The 21,031-nt window shown below is 39.9% G+C and overlaps 1 protein-coding gene across 3 annotated transcripts in view; it reads left to right on the top strand.

Moving 5' to 3' along the window:
* OSBPL9 (oxysterol binding protein like 9) overlaps positions 1-21,031 on the top strand; it is a 273,396-nt gene that overhangs the window by 111,571 nt on the left and 140,794 nt on the right. The gene's annotated exons all lie outside the window — the stretch shown is intronic.

Here is a 21,031-nt window from a genome sequence, read left to right as displayed (position 1 = left end):
TGTACAGTTCTTCTGTGTATTCTTGCCACCTCTTCTTAATATCTTCTGCTTCTGTTAGGTCCAGACCATTTCTCTCCTTTATCGAGCCCATCTTTGCATGAAATGTTCCCTTGGTATCTCTAATTTTCTTGAAGAGATCTCTAGTCTTTCCCATTCTGTTGTTTTCCTCTATTTCTTTGCATTGATCACTGAAGAAGACTTTCTTATCTCTTCTTGGTATTCTCTGGAACTCTGCATTCAGATGCTTATATCTTTCCTTTTCTCCTTTGCTTTTCACCTCTCTTTTCACAGCTAGTTGTAAGGCCTTCCCAGACAGCCATTTTGCTTTTTTGCATTTCTTTTCCATGGGGATGGTCTTGATCCCTGTCTCCTGTACAGTGTCACGAACCTCATTCCATAGTTCATCAGGCACTCTATCTATCAGATCTAGGCCCTTAAATCTATTTCTCACTTCCACTGTATAATCATAAGGGATTTGATTTAGGTCATACCTGAATGGTCTAGAGGTTTTCCCTACTTTCTTCAGTTTAAGTCTGAATTTGGCAATAAGGAGTTCACGATCTGAGCCACAGTCAGCTCCTGGTCTTGTTTTTGTTGACTGTATAGAGCCTCTCCATCTTTGGCTGCAAAGAATATAATCAGTCTGATTTCGGTGTTGACCATCTGGTGATGTGCATGTGTAGAGTCTTCTCTTGTGTTGTTGGAAGAGGGTGTTTGCTATGGCCAGTGCATTTTCTTGGCAAAACTCTATTAGTCTTTGCCCTGCTTCATTCCACATTCCAAGGCCAAATTTGTCTGTTACTCCAGGTGTTTCTTGACTTCCTGCTTTTGCATTCCAGTCCCCTATAATGAAAAGGACATCTTTTTTTGGTGTTAGTTCTAAAAGATCTTGTAGGTCTTCGTAAAACCGTTCAACTTAAGTTTCTTCAGCGTTACTGGTTGGGGCATAGACTTGGATAACTGTGATACTGAATGGTTTGCCTTGGAGATGAACAGAGATCATTCTGTCGTTTTTGAGATTGCATCCAAGTACTGCATTTTGAACTCTTTTGTTGACCATGATGGCTACTCCATTTCTTCTGAGGGATTCCTGCCCGCAGTAGTAGATGTAATGGTCATCTGAGTTAAATTCACCCATTCCAGTCCATTTTAGTTCGCTGATTCCTAAAATGTCAATGTTTACCCTTGCCATCTCTCTTGTTTGACCACTTCCAATTTGCCTTGATTCGTGGACCTGACATTCCAGGTTCCTATGCAATATTGCTCTTTACAGCATCGGATCTTGCTTCTATCACCAGTCACATCCACAACTGGGTATTGTTTTTGCTTTGGCTCCATCCCTTCATTCTTTCTGGAGTTATTTCTCCACTGATCTCCAGTAACATACTGGGCACCTACTGACCTGGGGAGTTCCTCTTTTGGTATCCTATCATTTTGCCTTTTCATACCATTCATGGGGTTCTCAAGGCAAGAATACTGAAGTGGCTTGCCATTCCCTTCTCCAGTGGACCACATTCTGTCAGGCCTCTCCACCATGACCCACCTGTCTTGGGTTGCACCGTAGGCATGGCTTGGTTTCATTGAGTTAGACAAGGCTGTGGTCCTAGTGTGATTAGATTGACTAGTTTTCTGTGAGTATGGTTTCAGTGTGTCTGCCCTCTGATGCCCTCTTGCAACACCTACCATCTTACTTGGGTTTCTCTTACTTGGCGTGGGGTATCTCTTCACGGCTGCTCCAGCAAAGCACAGCCCCTGCTCCTTACCTTGGACGAGGGGTATCTCCTTACTGCCACCGTTCCTGACCTTCAATGTGGGATAGCTCCTCTAGGCCCTCCTGTGCTGCGCAGCCACCTGTTCCTCCCGGCCGCTGGCCCTAGCCTTGGGCGTGGGTGGCTCCTCCCAGCTGTTGCCCCTGGCCTCGGGCTCCTGGTGGCTCCTCAAGGTCACCGCCCCTGGCCTCGGGCGCGAGGTGGCTTCTGCTGGCCGCCTCTGATCTCGGACGCGGGGTGTCTCCTCCCGGCCGCCACTGGCCTCCGACGCTGGGTAGCTCCTCCCGGCCGCCCCCCTGACCTCGGACATGGGGTGTCTCCTCCCCGCCGCCACTAACCTCAGACACGGGGTGGCTCCTCTCGGCCGCCGCCCCTGACCTCGGACGCGGGGTGTCTCCTCCCGGCCGCCCCTGACCTCGGACGCAGGGTAGCTCCTAATAATCCAAATTAATAAAATAGCTTTAGAATTGCGAAAGGAACACAAGAAAAATTGTACCTAATCTAAATGCCCTGAAAAGAATTATGTGGACATTTTATGTCTTGTGGTTTCCTTGAATACCCTAGTCAGCCTTAGTTTTTCTCTTTTTTGATTTTGTTTTGTTTGGCTGCGCTGTGCGTGGCGTGTGGGATCTTAGTTCTCCAACCAGGGATGGAACCTGCACCCTCTAAAGTGTAAAGTGTGGCATTTTAACCACTGGACCACTAGGGAAGTCTCTATTGTATTCTTTATCTGTACAGCAAGCTTGTAAACTCCTTGGTAGTACTACTAGCATTATAATTTTCAAGCCCTGTAAATATAGTACATCATTCTCATAGTGAATGGAATGTCCAAGGCCCGTTAAACTAAGAAATGTGATGTAGAAGGTTGTTTTGGAATCATTGCAGAATATACTGATAGTAAATGTGTTTATGGTTTATGTAAAACCTGATTAAGCTTATATTAATAACAGTGGCTTTTGTTTTAATCATCTTTACCCTGTAGAACTGTGGGATCTTTTGGTTAGTGTGTTACATCAGACAAGCAGTCAGTTCTTGCTTTATTGCAGGCAGTTTTGTTGATGATAGTAATTTGTAGAAGGATAGAAAGTAGAGCTATTCTTAAATATGCTACTCTTATATGTGGCAGTTGTCATAGAATTAGATTTTCAACTAGTTATATAATGCCAGTCAAAGCTAGCTAGAACAATGCTCAAGAGATTTAGATTAAGGACCTATTTCCTTTTACTGCTTATAGAGAAAACCAAATGGACAGCTGAGTCTTTTTCTTCTCATTTACTGTATTGTAAAGGATAATCATCTTAGACTAATTTAAACTTAAAAAAAAACTTTACTTTTTTGTGAAAGTTAAGTTTACATGATACATGGAATCATATAAATAAAATCATATTTGGGGAAAGTATTTTGAGGTATTCCAAATTATTTTTTTCCCATTCACATGACAAAGATTATTATGAATGTTAATATTCTCATTCCTGGAGTTTTTTCACATTGAGCCTTCATGCTAAGATTGTCTACTTGTTTAATTGAATTTATTTTATCATTACTCTTATGGCACAGGTGGATAAATGAAATATTGGATGAATATTTGGTTTGTCATTCTGGCAGCTGTCTCTAGTCTCTTGATCGTCCTCTTTCCTCCGTCTCTCATAGATACCATGCTTTCCAGAGACAATAGAGTTCATTTGGTGGGAACACTCTCAACTCCTTGTACTGCCACCTATTGGTATAACTATTTTCCTGCGTCTCCTTCCCTGCATCCTCCGTCATAATGGAAGAAGTAATCCTTGGGTGGGCTTTCCTGGTGGCTCAGTGCTAAAGAATCCCGCTGCCAGTGCAAGAGATGCAGGTTCAGTCCCTGGGTTTAGAAGATCCCCTGGAGAAGGAACTGACAACCCAATGTAGTATTTTTGCCTGGGAAATCCCATGGACAGAGGAGCCTGCCAAGCTGCAGTCCATGGGTTGCAAAAAAAGTTGGACACAACTTAGCAATTAAACAACAACACCAATCCTTGGGTGTTCTGAATTTTATCTACTCGCAAATTTTTAGAGAATCTCAGTCTATAGGTTTTTCTCCTTTTTCTGCTTTCTCCTTCCTCTCGCCCATTGTCTTCTTTCTTTCTATGTACAGACTTTTGTTGTTTAAGAATATTTATTTTGCAACATAACAACTAAACATCATAGTTGTAACAATTTCATATGAAGAATTTTAATACATTTTGGGATTGCCTGTTCCTTTTTATTTTTTTGGTACAATTAGTTTTGAAATTGGAAAGTGTAAGCCCTTCAGCTTTGTTCTTTCTCAAGATTGTTTTGGCTATTCTGGGTTCATTGAATTTCTGTATGAATTTTAGGATATACTGACTTTTTCATTAACAAATAAACCTGGGCAATATCTCTCTCAAGTTGAAAAATATCTCTGCTAATTCTATGTCCCCCTGGAAAAACCATCTTCACCTCTCTTCTTCAAGTTAGATAAACCTATTGAAAGAGTCTTCTACATTGTCTTTATTCATGCATTTACTGTACAGCAATCTGTTTTTACCTCCAAATTTCACTGAATATCCTAGCGAAAGTCTCCATTGAAAGCTTTGTTGCTGAACCCAGTGGGTGCTTTTAACTTTTCATTTTAATAGCACTGTCTCTGCAGAATTTGACATTATTACTCTTTATTTTAAATTTCAAAAAGATAGTTTCATTGCTCTTGAAGAGATGCAATATATTCTTAATTTTTAAAAAATTGAAAAAGTATATAAGATAGAAGCGAAGTACTACCTGAAATCCTACTACCTGTGTTTTGGAGACTAGCTTTCCTAACAACTCTTTATGCTTAAATACACCTTTATGTATATTTTATACAAATAGAATCATTATATATATAATAGTCTACAACCCAGAAGCATTTTATTAAAAAATTTTCTATATGATTTGTTGTACCATTTTGTATTGTATTTCTTCAAGTAGCAAAATGAGCAAAGGATATCATTTTTCCTTCATCCTTATATAATGAGATCTCAGTCATCTGGCTGTGGGAGATTAAGATTCCTATGCTGTCTGTGATGCAGGAAGACAATGTACAATAATCTGTATTATCTCCCATAGTTCTGCTCAGTGTACTTGATTAAGGGCAGTTCAAAAACCCACCCACAAACAGAAGACTCCACTTCTTAATGAGGGAGTGACAAAGTTCTAGAAGAGCTTGTAAGATGAGAAATACTATTATAGGCCATTTTTGGAAAATGCAGTGTGCCATAAGCCTCTACTATATTAATCATTGTTGTAGGTATTTTCTAGTATTGTCAAATATATCGCTTCATTAAGCCTCGTAACCTCTTCCATTTTTCCTTGCTACCACTATAGCATATAAACAAACCACCTGGGTCTGGTGCAAAAACTTCTTAAGTGTTCTCTTTGTTTCCTTTTTGCTCTCTAAAGTCCATTTTCTATCAGTAGCCCAAGTGATCTTTTAAAAAAGGAAAAAGGAAGATCATGTTTTTCCCCCTGCTTAAAATTCTCTAGTGACTATAGGGAAAAAAAATTCAAACTCTTTACTATGACTTACCGCCTTGTAAGCACTGAAGAATTGATGCTTTTGAACTGTGGCGTTGGAGAAGACTCTTGAGAGTCTCTTGCACTGCAAGGAGACCCAACCAGTCCATCCTAAAGGAGATCAGTCCTGAGTGTTCATTGGAGGGACTGATGTTGAGGCTAAAACTCCAATACTTTGGCCACCTCATGCGAAGAGCTGACTCATTTGAAAAGACCCTGATGCTGGGAATGATTGAGGGTAGTAGGAGAAGGGGACAACAGAGGATGAGATGGTTGGATGGCATCACCGACTCAATGGACATGAGCTTGGGTAAACCCCGGGAGTTGGTGATGGACAGGGAGGCCTGGCGTGCTACGGTCCATGGGGTCGCAGAGTCGGATGCGACTGAGCAACTGAACTGAATTGAACTGATGGCCTTGTGATCTTTCTCCACTTAACTTTCTACAGTAAAGCTTTTGCCCACCACTATATTCACTGTAGCTTTTTTTTTTCCCCCCTGTTCCTTGGACATCTCAAGCTTGTTCCTATCTCAGGGTCTTTGTGTATATTTTCTGGCTTCTTGGACTGATACTGTCCCATGGCTGTAGCATGCCTGATTCCCTTCTTGTTATGCAGGTCTTCATTTAGGCATCACTGCTCAGAGAAGCCTTTCCTTAACAACCTGTCTAAAGTACACCTCACTGTCAGTCACTAGCACTAGCACACTGGTCTTTTTTTTTTTTTTACTTGGTGGTTTAGAATGTAAGCTTATTTTATTTTATTTAAAAAATTTATTTATTTTAATTGGAGGCTAATTACTTTACAGTATTGTCGTGGTTTTTGCCATAGGTCGACATGAATCAGCCACAGGCGCACATGTGTTTCTTATCCAGAACCCCCCGCCCACCTCCCTCCCCATCCCATCCCCCAGGGTCATCCCAGTGTACCAGCCTTGAGCACCCTGTCTCATGCATCGAACCTGGACCGGTTATCTGCTTCACATATGATAATATGCATGCTACCCTCTCAAATCATCCCACCCTCGCCTTCTCCCACGGAGTCCAAAAGACTGTTCTTTACATCTGTATCTCTTTTGCTGTCTTGCATATAGGGTCATCGTTACCATCTTTCTAAATTGCATATATGTGCGTTAGTATACTGTATTGGTGTTGTTCTTTCTGACTTACTTCACTCTATAATAGGCTCCAGTTTCATCCACCTCATTAGAACTGATTCAAATGCATTCTTTTTCATAGCTGAGTAATATTCCATTGTGTATATATACCACAGCTTTCTTATCCATTCATCTGCCAGTGGACATCTAGGTTGCTTCCATGTCCTGGCTGTTGTAAACAGTGCTATGATATTGAGGTACATGTGTCTCTTTCAATTCTGGTTTCCTTGGTGTAGCACACTGGTCTTGATATATTTTCTCATAGCATTTATTGTTAGCTGCTAAACTTATTTTGTTTTTCTTGTTTAGTGTCTGTTTCCGTCCTCTGGAATGTAAGCACTGTGAGAACAGAGACTTACCTTCATCATTTTATCTTGAGCATCTAGAGCAATGCTTGGCACTTAGTGAGTGTTCAGTAAATATTTACGGAATGAGCAACAGGTGAAGTAGTTTATATATTACTTCCTTTACACATGAAGAAGTTGAGACTTAAAAACTCACACAGTAGTTTCTCTGTATGTGATTAAGTCTTCTAACTCCATATAGAATGTTCTCTCTATAGATATTGAATTGTGCTAGAGTTGATATTTTAAAATGACAAACCCAAGTTATCACTAGTCTGCTTATAGGTGATAACTGAGTGACATCATTATCACAGTGAAATAAACTTTCTGCATGCTGCTTCTGCTAAGTAGCTTCAGTCATGTCCGACTCTGTGTGACCCCAAAGATGGCAGCCCACCAGGCGCCTCTGTCCACGGAATTCTCTAGGCAAGAATACTGGAGTGGGTTGCCATTTCCTTCTCCCAAACCTTCTGCATAGGCTATTCTAAAGTACAAACTGCATTGATTAATCATTAAAAAGTACCGAGTCGTTGTACATCTAAGTTGTTTAAGACAGGAACTTAGAGTGTTCTCTTTGAAACACCGAGGATGAATGAAACACTCTCTTTCCATTCCAGTAAAGTGAAAGCCTCCTAGAGAAGGGAAAGGAGGAGCAGATACTAAGTCTTAGAATTTGTTGAGTAATGAGTTTTTTATAGTCACAAAACATGACCACAGAAAGATAGTGGCACATTCTTGAACATAATTCTTTGAAATTTTCATCACCCAGAAGAGGATAAAATGTACATTTCAGATAGGTGATATGTTGTGTGACCAACCCACTGCTCTGTGCTTGCATGTCAACTCTTGTACCTTCTTTTTTTTTTTTAACCCATTGCAAAGAATCGGACACTACTGAGCAAGTGAACAGCAACAGCAATTCTGAAGTAAAATTAGACCTAATAAAGAATGAGTGTTTTTATTCTTTGAAGCAATTTTTAAAGTTTTATTTACTACTGAATTATAGTTGATTTACAATATTGTGCCAGTCTCTACTGTACACCAAAGTGCTTCAGTTATACATATATACACACTTTTTAAAATATTATTTTCCATTATGGTTTATCACAGGATATTGAATATAGCTTCCTGTGCTATACAGTAGGATTTTGTTGTTTATCCATTCTGTATTTCATATTTTGCATCTGCTAACCCCAAATTCCCAAGTCATCCCTCCCCAGCCCCTCTCCCCCTTGGCAATCACAAGTCTGTTTAGAATGAGTGTTTTAAAATTGCCTTTTAAAAAAGTATTTCTCCCCCGCTCCACCCTGTTTATAAAAGTAAAATGTTTATCATAGATCATTAACTAATCAAGTCCTTGACAGTCTTGTAAGCCCTTTGGCATAGTTCTTAAATTCTTGACCTACTTCCTTATTCTTCCTTGTAGTCTTGCTTTCCCTTAGCAACAACATCTAAAAGAAATGCTTTAAGAAAATAATTTCTTAGGCAGTGTTTGAATTTATAACAACTTCCCCCCTATCTTTTGATCACATACTGTATTTTGAGTGCTTTTCCTAGCTAATCTGGGAACCATTTTCAACAATTTCTTCACAAGAATTTGTTCTCAGTTCTAAATTCCAAATCAGAACAAGGAGCTTTTGTAGAATAACCTTATTCTAAATTGAGGCCTGTAGGATGAGTCTTAGAATTAGGACTGACAGTTCAAATATCTGTGGTTCTGGCTATTGTTCTTGCTAACCAGATTATTTTAGGTGTTGTACAAATTTTCCCATCTTTAAATTTTTCTAGTGCTATTCTTGTTTTTCATCTTTTTGTGATCATACTGTCTTGGGCCCTGACTTAGTCTTTTCCAAGTAAGGAGAAACACTCTTGGGCAATTTTTGATGGAAAAGTGAAGTTGAATGATAATAATGGATTATCAATGTACAGTTTGGTCGGAGAAGAACTAAATAAACAGCATAAACTTCCTGGAGTTTAACACACCCCTCTCATTTCCTTCAGTCATTTTTTGTGAAATAACAATCACTATTTAGTATTTGGGCAGTATAAAATTCAGATTTAAATTGAAGAAAGTAGGGAGAACCACTAGACCATTCAGGCATGACCTAAATCAAATCCTTTACGATTCTACAGTGGAAGTGACAAATAGATCAAGGGATTAGATCTGATAGAGCTCCTGAAGAACTATGAACTGAGGTTCGTGACATTGTACAGGAGGCAGTGACCAAGACTATCCCCAAGAAACAGAAATGCAAAAAGGCAAAATGGTTGTCTGGGGAGGCCTTACAAATAGCTGTGAAAAGAAGAGAAGCTAAAGACAAAGGAGGAAAAAAAAGATACCCATCTGAATGCAGAGTTTCAAAGAATAGCAAGGAGAGCTAAGACAGCCTTCCTCAGCGATCAATGCAAAGAAATAGAGGAAAACAATAGAATGGGAAAGACTAGAGATCTCTTTAAGAAAATTAGAGATACCAAGGGAACACTTCATGCAAAGATGGGTACAATAAAGGACAGAATTGATATGGACCTAACAGAAGCAGAAGATATTAAGAAGAGGTGGCAAGAATACAGAGAAGAACTGTACAAAAAAGATCCTAACGACCCAGATAATCATGAAAGTATGATCACTCACCTAGAGCCAGACATGTTGGAATGTAAAGTCACGTGGGCCTGAGGAAGCATCACTATGAACAAAGCTAGTGGAGTGAAGGAATTCCAGTTGAAATATTTCATAAAAGATGATGCTGTGAAAGTGCTGCACTCAATATGCCAGCAAATTTAGATAACTCAGCAGTAGTCACAGGACTCAAAAAAGTCAGTTTTCATTCCAATCCCAAAGAAAGCCAATGCCAAAGAATACTCAAACTAATACACAGTTGCACTCATCTCACACACTAGTAAAGTAATGCTCAAAATTCTCCAAGCCAGGCTTCAGCAATACATGAACCGTGAACTTCCAGATATTCAAGCTGGTTTTAGAAGAGGTAGAGGAACCAGAGATCATTATAGGGGACTGGAATGCAAAAGTAGGAAGTCAAGAAACACCTGGAGTAATAGGCAAATTTGGCCTTCTAGTAAGGAATGAAGCAGGGCAAAGGCTAATAGAGTTTTGCCAAGAGAATGCACTGGTCTTAGCAAACACCCTCTTCCAACGACACCAGAGAAGACTCCACACATGGACATCACCAGATGGTCAACACTGAAATCAGATTGATTATATTGTTTGCCGCCAAAGATGGAGAAGCTCTATACAGTCAGCAAAAATAAGACCCGGAGCTGACTGTGGCTCAGATCATGAACTCCTTATTGCCAAATTCAGACTTAAACTGAAGAAAGTAGGGAAAACCTCTAGACCATTCAGATATGATCTAAATCAAATCCCTTATGATTATACAGTAGAAGTGAGAAATAGATTTAAGGGACTAGATCTGATAGATAGAGTGCCTGATGAACTATGGAATGAGGTTCGTGACATTGTACAGGAGACAGGGATCAAGACCATCCCCATGGAAAAGAAATGCAAAAAAGCAAAATGGCTCCCTGAGGAGGCCTTACAAATAGCTGTGAAAAGAAGAGAGGCGAAAAGCAAAGGAGAAAAGGAAAGATATGAGCATCTAAATTCAGAGTTCCAAAGAATAGCAAGGAGAGATAAGAAAGCCTTCCTCAGTGATCAATGCAAAGAAATAGAGGAAAACAACAGAATGGGAAAAACTAGAGATCTCTTCAAGAAAATTAGAGATACCAAGGGACCATTTCATGCAAAGATGGGCTCGATAAAGGACAGAAATGGTATGGACCTAGCAGAAGCAGAAGATATTAAGAAGAGGTGGCAAGAATACACAGAAGAACTATACAAAAAATATCTTCACGACCCAGATAATCATGGTGGCGTGATCACTCACCGAGAGCCGACATCCTGGAGTCGGAAGTCAAGTGGGCCTTAGGAACTGTCACTATGAACAAAGCTAGTGGAGGTAATGGAATTCCAGCTGAGCTATTTCAAGTCCTAAAAGAAGATGCTGTTAAAGTGCTGCACTCAATATGCCAGCAAATTTGGAAAACTCAGCAGTGGCCACAGGACTGGAAAAGGACAGTTTTCATTCCAATCCCAAAGAAAGGCAATGCCAAAAAATGTTCCAACTATTGAAAAATTACACTCATTTCACACCCTAGCAAAGTAATGCTCAAAATTCTCCAAGCTAGGCTTCAGCAGTATGTGAACCGTGAACTTCCTTATGTTCAAGCTGGATTTAGAAAAGGCAGAGGAACCAGAGATCAAATTGCCAACAACCGTTGGATCATAGAAAAAGCAAGACAATTCCAGAAAAATATGCACTTCAGCTTTCTTGACTACACCAAAGCGTTTTTGTGGATCACAGCAAACTGTGGAAAATGCTTAAAGAATTCTTAAAGGCAGATTACCTTACCTTCCTCCTGAGAAATCTGTATGCAGATCCAAAAGCAACAGTTAGAACTGGACATGGAACAATAGACTGATTCCAAATTGGGCAAGGAGTACGACAAGGCCTGTGTGGTTGGATAGCTTCACCAACTCGATGGACATGAGTTTGAGCAAATTCTGGGAGTAGATGATAGACAGGAAAGCCTGACATGCTGCAGTCCATGGGATCGTAAAGAGTTGGACACAACTAAGTGACTGAACTGAACTGATTTTGAGGAACAAAACAAAAATAGAAACTATACATTGAGGTTCAGTATATATTGACATGCTAAGTAATTTGCAGCACTTAGGTTACTATTTAGTATTTTATGTTATGGTTAACTTTTCTTAGAAAGGATGCAGAAATCCCCATCATCAGAGCTGTGCTTAATTAAACTCTGTGAAATTGGTTCCTGTCACTGATCTGTTGACCTGAATTTTTTACTTGAAGATAAAATTATCCTTTTTAAGAAATAGTAAAAGACCTGGGACTTTATAATTTAAGAGATCACAGATCAAAATACAAGTCTCCAGTCCTTTACCTGTAGTTCAGAAATCCCTGAGTCTCTGAATTCCAGAAGTTTTTTTTTCTTAATGAGTTATATTCTCATTTGGAAGTAAAGCCTGCCTTGAACTGTGTGGTTAATTATAATCTCTGTTATGCTTAGTATAAATATATGTTGTACTACCAAAATATTAGTATGCTTGATTGTGAAATTAATTAAATGCTTAATACTCCAGACTCTGTTGCAGGTGTGTGACAGTTTATGTACTATATGTATGTTACTTTCTGAAAATTCTGAATTTTAAAGCACATTTGATCCAAAAATCTCAGATAGGGGATGTGGACCTCTATCTGTAGTCTAATCAGAAGGCAGGGGTACCACCCTCTGAAGCACTGCTGCAGTGCTTTGTGGGGTGATATTTGCACTGATGAATTCAGAAGGATCGCTGATTTGACACACAGCCTTTGTGGCTCAGAGAAACTTCGAAAGGAGACTTAAGTTAACCAGATCTGTAGTAACTGTGGTAGAAATGCATAACCTTTAGAGTTAGACCTGGATTGGAATCCTCTCTGCTGCTGCTGCTAAGTCACTTCAGTCGTGTCCGACTCTGTGCGACTGCATAGACGGCAGCCCACCAGGCTCCTCCGTCCCTGGGATTCTCCAGGCAAGAGTACTGGAGTGGGTTGCCATTTCCTTCCCCAGTGCGTGAAAGTGAAAAGTGAAAGTGAAGTTGCTCAGTCGTGTCCAACTCTTCACGACCCCATGGACTGCAGCCTACCAGCCTCCTCCGTCTATGGGATTTTCCAGGCAAGAGTACTGGAGTGGGGTGCCGGTGCCTTCTCCGGAATCTTCTCTACCTACCTGTTATCTGTGAATCCATAGGCAAGTAACTTATGCCTTTCTGAGCCTCTAGTTTCTCAATTATAAAATCGGTATAATAAAAGAACCCATATCATAACGTTGGTGTAAGAAGTAAATAAAATTGTATTTAATTGTGTTTAAAGCACTATTATTTAAAGCACCCGATACTATAAGAGTTCAGTTCAGTTCAGTCACTCAGTCGTGTCCGACTCTTTGCGACCCTATGAATTGCAGCACGCCAGGCCTCACTGTCCATCACCAACTCCCGGAGTTTACCCAAACTCATGTCCGTTGAGTCGTTGATACCATCCAACCATCTCATCCTCTGTCATCCCCTTCTCCTCCTGCCCTCAATCTTTCCCAGCATCAGGGTCTTTCCAAAAGAGTGAACTCTTCTCATCACGTGGCCAAAGTATTGGAATTTCAGCTTCAACATCTTTCCTTCCAATGAACACCCAGGACTGATCTTTAGAATGGACTGGTTGGATCTCCTTGCAGTGCAAGGGACTCTCAAGAGTCTTCTCCAACACAACAGTTGAAAAGCATCAATTCTTCGGCGCTCAGCTTTCTTTATAATCCAACTCTCACATCCACACATGACTACTGGAAAAACCATAGCGTTGACTAGACGGACCTTTGTTGAGAAAGCATACTGCTTTTTAGTATGCTGTCTAGGTTGGTCATAACTTTCCTTCTAAGGAGTAAGCGTCTTTTAATTTCATGGCTGCAGTCACCATCTGCAGTGATTTTGGAGCCCCCCAAAATAAAGTCTGTCACTGTTACCCCATCTATTTCCCATGAAGCAATGGGACCGGATGCCATGATCTCAGTTTGTGGAATGTTGAGCTCTAAAGCCAATTTTTCCCCTCTCCACTTTCACTTTCATCAAGAGGCTCTTTAGTTCGTCTTCACTTTCTGCCGTAAGGGTGGTGTCATCTGCATATCTGAAGTTATTGATATTTCTCCTGGCAATCTTGATTCTAGCTTGTACTTCTTCTAGCCCAGTGTTTCTTATGATGTATGCTGCATATAAATTAAATAAGCAAGGTGACAACATACAGCCTTGACGTATTCCTTTTCTTATTTGGAACCAGTCTGTTCCATGTCCAGTTCTAACTGTTGCTTCCTGACCTTCTCAAGAGGAGGCAGGTCAGGTGGTCTGGTATTCCCATCTCTTTCAGAATGTTCCACAGTTTGTGGTGATCCACACAGTCAAAGGCTTTGGCATAGTCAGTAAAGCAGAAATAGATGTTTTTCTGAAACTCTCTTGCTTTTTCCATGATTCAGCGGATGTTGGCAATTTGATCTCTGGTTCCTCTGCCTTTTCTAAATCCAGCTTGAACATCTGGAAGTTCACGGTTCATGTATTGCTGAATCCTGGCTTGGAGAATTTTGAGTATTACTTTACTAGCGTGTGAGATGAGTGCAATTGTGCAATAGTTTGAGCATTCTTTGGCATTGCCTTTCTTTGGGATTGAAATGAAAACTGACCTTTTCCAGTCCCGTTGCCACTGCTGAGTTTTCCAAATTTGCTGGCATATTGAGTGCAGCACTTTCACAGCATCGTTTTTTAGAATTTGAAATAGCTCAACTGGAATTCCATCACCTCCACTAGCTTTGTTTGTAGTGATGCTTCCTAAGGCCCACTTGACTTCACATTCCAGGATGTCTGGCTCTAGGTGAGTGATCACACCATCGTGATTATCTGGGTCATGAAGATCTTTTTTATATAGTTCTTCTGTGTATTTTTGCCACCTCTTCTTAATATCTTCTGCTTCTGTTAGATCCATACCGTTTCTGTCCTTTATTGAGCCCATCTTTGCATGAAATGTTCCCTTGGTATCTCTGATTTTCTTGAAGAGATCTCTAGTCTTTCCCATTTTATTGTTTTCCTCGTCTCCTTGCTATTCTTTGGAACTCTGCATTCAAATGAGTATATCTTTCCTTTTCTCCTTTGCTTTTTGCTTCTCTTCTTTTCACAGCTATTTGTAAGGCCTCCTCAGGCAGCCATTTTGCGTTTTTGCGTTTCTTTTTCTTGGGGATAGTCTCTATCCCTGTCTCCTGTACAATGTCATGAACTTCCGTCCATAGTTCATCAGGTACTCTGTCTATCAGATCTAAGAGTTCAGTAAATGTTAACAAAAAAATAAAGTTTATTAGTGTTTAACATGTAATAATATTCATTAAATATATTTACATTGTGGTCACTATTGCATAAGCTAATATTCAAATTTGTTAATTCATAACAAGAAATATAATTGTTAAGGAGACTGCATATTTAGGCTATCTGATTCATACATTAATACAGTCTCTGAAAGCAAGCTATATGGGATGCCAGATTTATATGCAGAAGCAGGCCAAAGGGAGCTATAGATATTTAATGGTATCAGGCTTTGATATCAAGATGTGATATCTCTTTATTAGAGACATACCTATTACAAGAACAGATCTAATCTCTTGGTCAGCAAAACGTCTGACTTTCTGATTCTAGTTCTGACCTTCCTACTGTAGTTCTATTAGTATTAATATTTTCTATACTTAGTATAATATCATAATTAGTATAATTACCTCTAGGCTGTTCCAGCTCTTAAATATGATCTTGTATATATCTCTGTTCTGTGTCTGTTTTCTTTAAAGGAAGGAAGTCATCTTCCAGCATCTTGGAAAGACCCCAGATATCATTGTCCGCTTGTATACTGATTCTGTATATTTTCCTAAAGCTCTATCCACCTGATGTGAAGAGCCTACTCATTGGAAAAGACCCTGATGCTGGGAAAGACTGAGGGCAAGAGAAGAAGGGGGCGGCAGAGGATGAGATAGTTAGATAGCATCACCAACTAAATGGACATGAATCTGAGCAAACCCTGGGAGATAGTGAAGAGCAGGGGAGAAGGACAGACGTACTGCAGTTCATGAAGTTGCAAAGTCAGACAGAACTTAGTGACTAAACAACAACAAAGTCTCTATCTGTAGTATGTGCGTGTATGTGTGCTAAGTCGCTTCAGTCGTATCTGACTCTTTGTGACCCTATGGACTGTAATCCACCAGGCTCCTCTCTGTCCATGGGGATTTTCCAGGCAGAAATACTGGAGTTGGTTGCCATGCCCTCCTGCAGGGGATCTTCCCAACCCAGGGATTGAACCTGCATCTCTTACGTCTCCTGCATTGGCAGGCAGGTTCTTTACCACCAGTGCCACCTGCTACTGCTCAACTGAGGTCTTCTGTAATGTGGCGTGGGAGATGTGGGAGTTATCTGTAGTATAAAACTTGAGGGATGAATGCTGGGGAATATTCCTCAATAATCAATAATGAATATTGATTTTCATTCATCTGAAGTATTTTCAAATTTCCCTTGTTATTTTTTCTTCGAGCCATTAGTTGTTTAGGAGTATCACTTAACTTCTACCTATTTGTGGATTTCCCAAATTTCCTTCTGTTATTGAGCGCTCCTTTTAATCTGGTTTGGTCAAAGAACATAGTTTGTTTTATTTATGTTCTTTTAAATTTATTGAGGCTTGTTTTATGGCTTACAATATGTCAGTCCCAGACCTTCCCTGGTGGCTCAGATGGTAGAGAATCTGCCTGCAATGCAGGAGACCTGGGTCTGATCCCTGGGTTGGGAAGATCCCCTGGAGAAGGGAATGGCTGCCTACTCCAGTATTTTCTCTCTCTCTTTTTTTTAAACATTTTATTTTATTTTCCTGTAATCTAGTATTCTTACTTGGAGAATTCCATGGACAGAGGAACCTGGCCCAGGCTACAGTCCATGAGGTCACAAAGAGTTGGACACATGAGTGACTAACACTTTCACTTTTCATGATCAGTCTTGGATAATGTTCCATTACATTTGCAAATTGTGCCTTTTGAAAGGCACAATCTGTTGCATGTTGCTTCTGTTCACGGCCCACTGGCCTGTACTTAGATACAGCATATAGCTAGCTGCAAGAGGCTTGAAATGTAATAGCCAGCAGGGGAGCCACGTGTTCAGTTAAAATTTGGGGTTCAGTTCAGTTGCTCAGTCATGTTCGACTCTTTGCAACCTCATGGACTGTGGCATGCCAGAGTTCCCTGTCCATCACCAACTCCTGGAGCTTGCTCAAATTAATGTTCATTGAGCTTGCTCAAATTCATGATGCCATCCAACTATCTCATCCTCTGTCATCTCCTTCTCCTGCCTTCAGTCTTTCCCATCTTCAGAGTCTTTTCCAAGGAGTCAGTTCTTTGCATCAAGTGGCCAAAGTATCGGAGTTTCAGCTTCAGTATCAGTCCTTCCAATGAGTATTCAGGACTGATTTCCATTGGGAATGATTGGTTTGATATCCTTGCAGTCCAAGGGACTCTCAAGAGACTTCTCCAACACCACAGTTCAAAAGCATCCATTCTTCAGCACTCAGATTTCTTTATGGTCCAACTCTCACAACCATACATGACTACTGGAAAAACTATAACTTTAACTAGACAGACCTTTGTTGCAAAGCAATGTCTCTGCTTTTTAATATGCTGTCTAGGTTAATCATAGCTTTTCTTCCAAGGAGGAAGCGTCTTTTAATTTCATGGCTGCAGTCACCATCTGCAGTGATTTTGAAGCCCCCCCAAATAAAGTCTCTCACTGTTTCCATTGTTTCCTCATCTATTTGCCATGAAGTGATGGGACTGGATGACATGATCTTCGTTTTTTGAATGTTGAGTTTTAAGCCAACTTTTTCACTCTCCTCTTTCACTTTCATCAAGTGGCTCTTTAGTTCCTCTTCATTTTCTGCCATAAGGGTGCTGTCATCTGCATATCTGAGGTTATTGATATTTCTCCTGGCAATCTTGATTCCAGCTTGTGCTTCATCCAGCCTGGCATTTCGCATGATGTACTCTGCATATAAGTTAAAATTTGGGGTGGAGGATGTTAATACTGAAAGGAAGAAGAGGAGAATGGATGTTTGGGGACAGGCCTGTGATAGGCAGCATTATATTGTATTTGTGATAATTTACCTTGAAATTTTAATACAAATTGTAATGTGAATCAATAGCTTGGGGTTATCATAAGGATTAATATAAATTATTTCTTTGGGGTTGCTGAGTCTTAGTGTGGAACGTGGGGTCATTGATCTCTGTTGAGGCATGTGGGATCTTTCAGATGCAGCATGTGGCATCTAGTTTCCTGACCAGGAATTGAACCCAGGCTCCCTGCATTGGGTGTCGAGAGTCTTAGTCATTGGACCACCAGCAAAGTCGAAAAAGTGATTTTTGATTGCATGGCTTGTCGTAACAGAATCCACTGCCCTTGCATTAGTAAGATATAAGAAACCAGCAAACCCAGCCACCAAATTCAACAATCTTTGTTAGTCCTGGGGCCTCTTAGAGTAGAACACATCACCCATGTGTCTTTCTGCTTCATGGAGGATTCTGTTTTCTTAAATTGCTGAAAAGATTTTAGCATCTGTTTCCTGAGTGATCCTCTCAAGGTGCTGAGCCTTGTGGCTTGGAGGCTTGTTTGTGCCAACTTGCTAAAAAATACTTCTGTTGCTAAGTTTGAGAACACTGTTAGCATAGAACCCAGTAGGAAGATCACTGGAGTTGGGGTTAGGTTTGTTGGCTCTACCTTTCTCTCATCACTACTTGTATTTGTAAAAAAAAAACCAGAGACAATAAGAGCATCAAAACCAAAAACAATCCCTCTGCCTAACTTCCAAAACAAAACCCCCTGCTCTCCAGTGAATATCACTGGCAGGTTTGCTTCAGATCAGAGGATAGCTGGAGATCACTTGCAGAGGCAGAACTTTCTGCCTCTCCCCTCTCTCTCTCTCAGCATGTATGCTTTAGTTATTGCTTCCTTCATATAGAGAGCACAAGACCTGTGGCAGCTGTTCCTTAAGCTTCAAGAACATATAGGAAGGAACTCTTCTCTCAACCCCAGTAGAAAAACTCCTGTGAAAGGACTCCATCCTGCCTTGTCCTTGAGGTCATGGGTCCTGTGATTGGCCAGCTTGGTCAGATAGCCACCCCTCAGCACTCACTGTGCCTAGGGGGACTTAGTCATACCAGCTTCTCTTTGGCTTCACATCGGAGCTGAGTGGAAAGAGAATGAGGGAGAGGGCTCTGTGTCATTGTGGAAAAGGAGGAGGATTTATATCAGCACAGGTGTGATGCGGGAGAACGATTGGCAGGGCAGCCATTCCAAACTGTGTCGGCCGTATCAAACTGCTATATTTTACACATGTAATTTAATTGGGTAATTTACTTGATCTCCCTGGTATCACCTTCATTTATGTGGATAACTCTTACCAGTGCAAGGTCTTGTGAGGTTTACCGTGTATAAAGTGCATATCACATGGAGGTCATCAGTGAGTGAGCTGCTGCTGCTGTGGATGCTGCTACTGCCTTTGCTGTATCATTAATGTCACCATCATCCCTTTTCCCCAAGTTCTCATATTTAACGTTTTCTGTTTTTCTATGACACACCCTTGAGAATGTTCACAAACCTTTAGCTCTCTATTAACTCTTGAAGTTTAATTTCCTTAACTACTCACTGTTTCTTTCAGAACGTCCCCAGGACCTGGTCCCCACATCTCCTTTTCAGCTTCATCTCTCACCTCCCTCTTCACACTCTGTGCTTGGGCTATAAGTCTGCACTTCTGTGAAGACCTCATGTGTAAAGTTTTCCGTACCTGTTCCTTTGCTGATGTTGTTACCTAGCTTGGAATACTCTTTTGCCTACCTTCTCGCTCTCATCAGAATTCTGTTTGTTTTTTTTTTAGGTCCCAGGTTAAAGCTTGAGACCTGATCGCTTCTCTGTTGCTTTCCCTGATCTTCTTCAATGGCAGGGAGCATTCTGTAGTTCACAGTACTTTGTGCCTGTATGCACATAATTTATTTTTGCTCTTTTTAATTTATTTTTACAATTGTTTATGTGCTAGTCTTTTTTTTTTCTTTTTTTTTTACATTTTAAAATAGTCCAGGCCAATTACTTTATAGGATGTCCCACATTCTGAATTTGTCTGATTGTTTCCTAGTTATGTTTGTTGTAATTATTTTTCACTTATCTCTTTCAATGTTTTCTAATTTATTATCCCGTCTTGCCCTTTATTTATCTACTATAATCTGATTTTTAAAAATGGAAGAGAATCAAGGATGTTTGTTACCTTGTTTTGAGTTGCATTCTAACTCTTATTGGGTATTTTCAAACCTAATTATTATTTTTGTGTTTTGCCATGATACTTTTGAAGAGAAGATAAATATAGAGTACAGTAAAAGGGCTATTAAATGCTTAGGGAATGTTTTTGTCAACTGTGTTTTTGCCAGCTATTTTGTTAGTAAAGAACTCATTTTAACCCTGCTTAATGTTGAGAATTTTTTATAAAATGTATGAATCGTGGTTAAATTTGCAAGAAGACTCTCTACAGTATTTCAGTAATTTCTGAACATGAACTTCTGTACTCAGTACTTTGCTTTTTTGTTTCATTTTTTTATTTTTGAAGAGAGTTTGCTTTGATTTATTGTAATGTTGTTACATTGATAAGCTTACAATCAGTGAAAGCAATGGCATAGACAATGTTAACATCATGTTGCAGTGAGAAGGATAAGTCAGATCTTTGTGTACAGGCATGGAAACATCTCTGAGAAATAATTAAATTTACTTTTTCAGCTTTATTGAGGTATAGTTGACATGTAACATTATTTAAGTTGTACAATGTGATTTGATGTACATGTATATTGTGAAGTGATTACTACAATAATATTGAATAACACAACCACTATCACTTTTTATAGTTACCTTTTGTTTTGTAGTGAGAACTTTTAAGACCTACTTATTTAGCCACTTGTAAATATTCATTATGTATTGTTGACTGTAGTCATTGTGCTGTACATGAAATCCCCAAGATACAGTTATCTTATAGCTGGAAGTTTGCCTGTGGCTCAGTACAATGGATGTAGGGCATCTGTGGTTTAAAGTGGGACAGTTTTCTTCAAAAACGTAACTCCGTGATATTGACTTGTTTTGCTTCTTTGTCACATAGTGGAAAAAATACCAGTTGTTGAGGTATTAAATATTTTTAAAGCTTTAGTTGTTTGAGGTTTTACTTTATTTTTTTATGCATGACTAAGTTAATTTTAGGAGTATTTACTGGATGTCAACATGGGGCTTATTGTTCAGAACACAGTCTTTGCTTAGCTCAGTCTAGCATCAGAAACAAAGGATAAAAATGTTTTATCAGTAAATATTTTTTGAGCACCTACTGTGTGCCGGACACTGTTCTGAAGCATATGTCAGCTACAGTTTCTACCACCTAAGGAATTTGCAGTCTTGTGGGTGAGTCAGACAAGTAACCAGCCACTATAGCACAAGGTGGTACATGCCAGGATCAGGAAACATACAAGAGACTCTAGGAGTCTAGGGGTGGGAATTCTAATCAGACAG

The sequence above is a fragment of the Budorcas taxicolor genome, chromosome 3, assembly GCF_023091745.1.
Source record: "Budorcas taxicolor isolate Tak-1 chromosome 3, Takin1.1, whole genome shotgun sequence".
Taxonomy (NCBI): Eukaryota; Metazoa; Chordata; class Mammalia; order Artiodactyla; family Bovidae; genus Budorcas; species Budorcas taxicolor.
The sequence above is the reverse complement of the archived record's forward strand: the minus strand, read 5'-3'. Positions and strand labels throughout refer to the sequence as shown.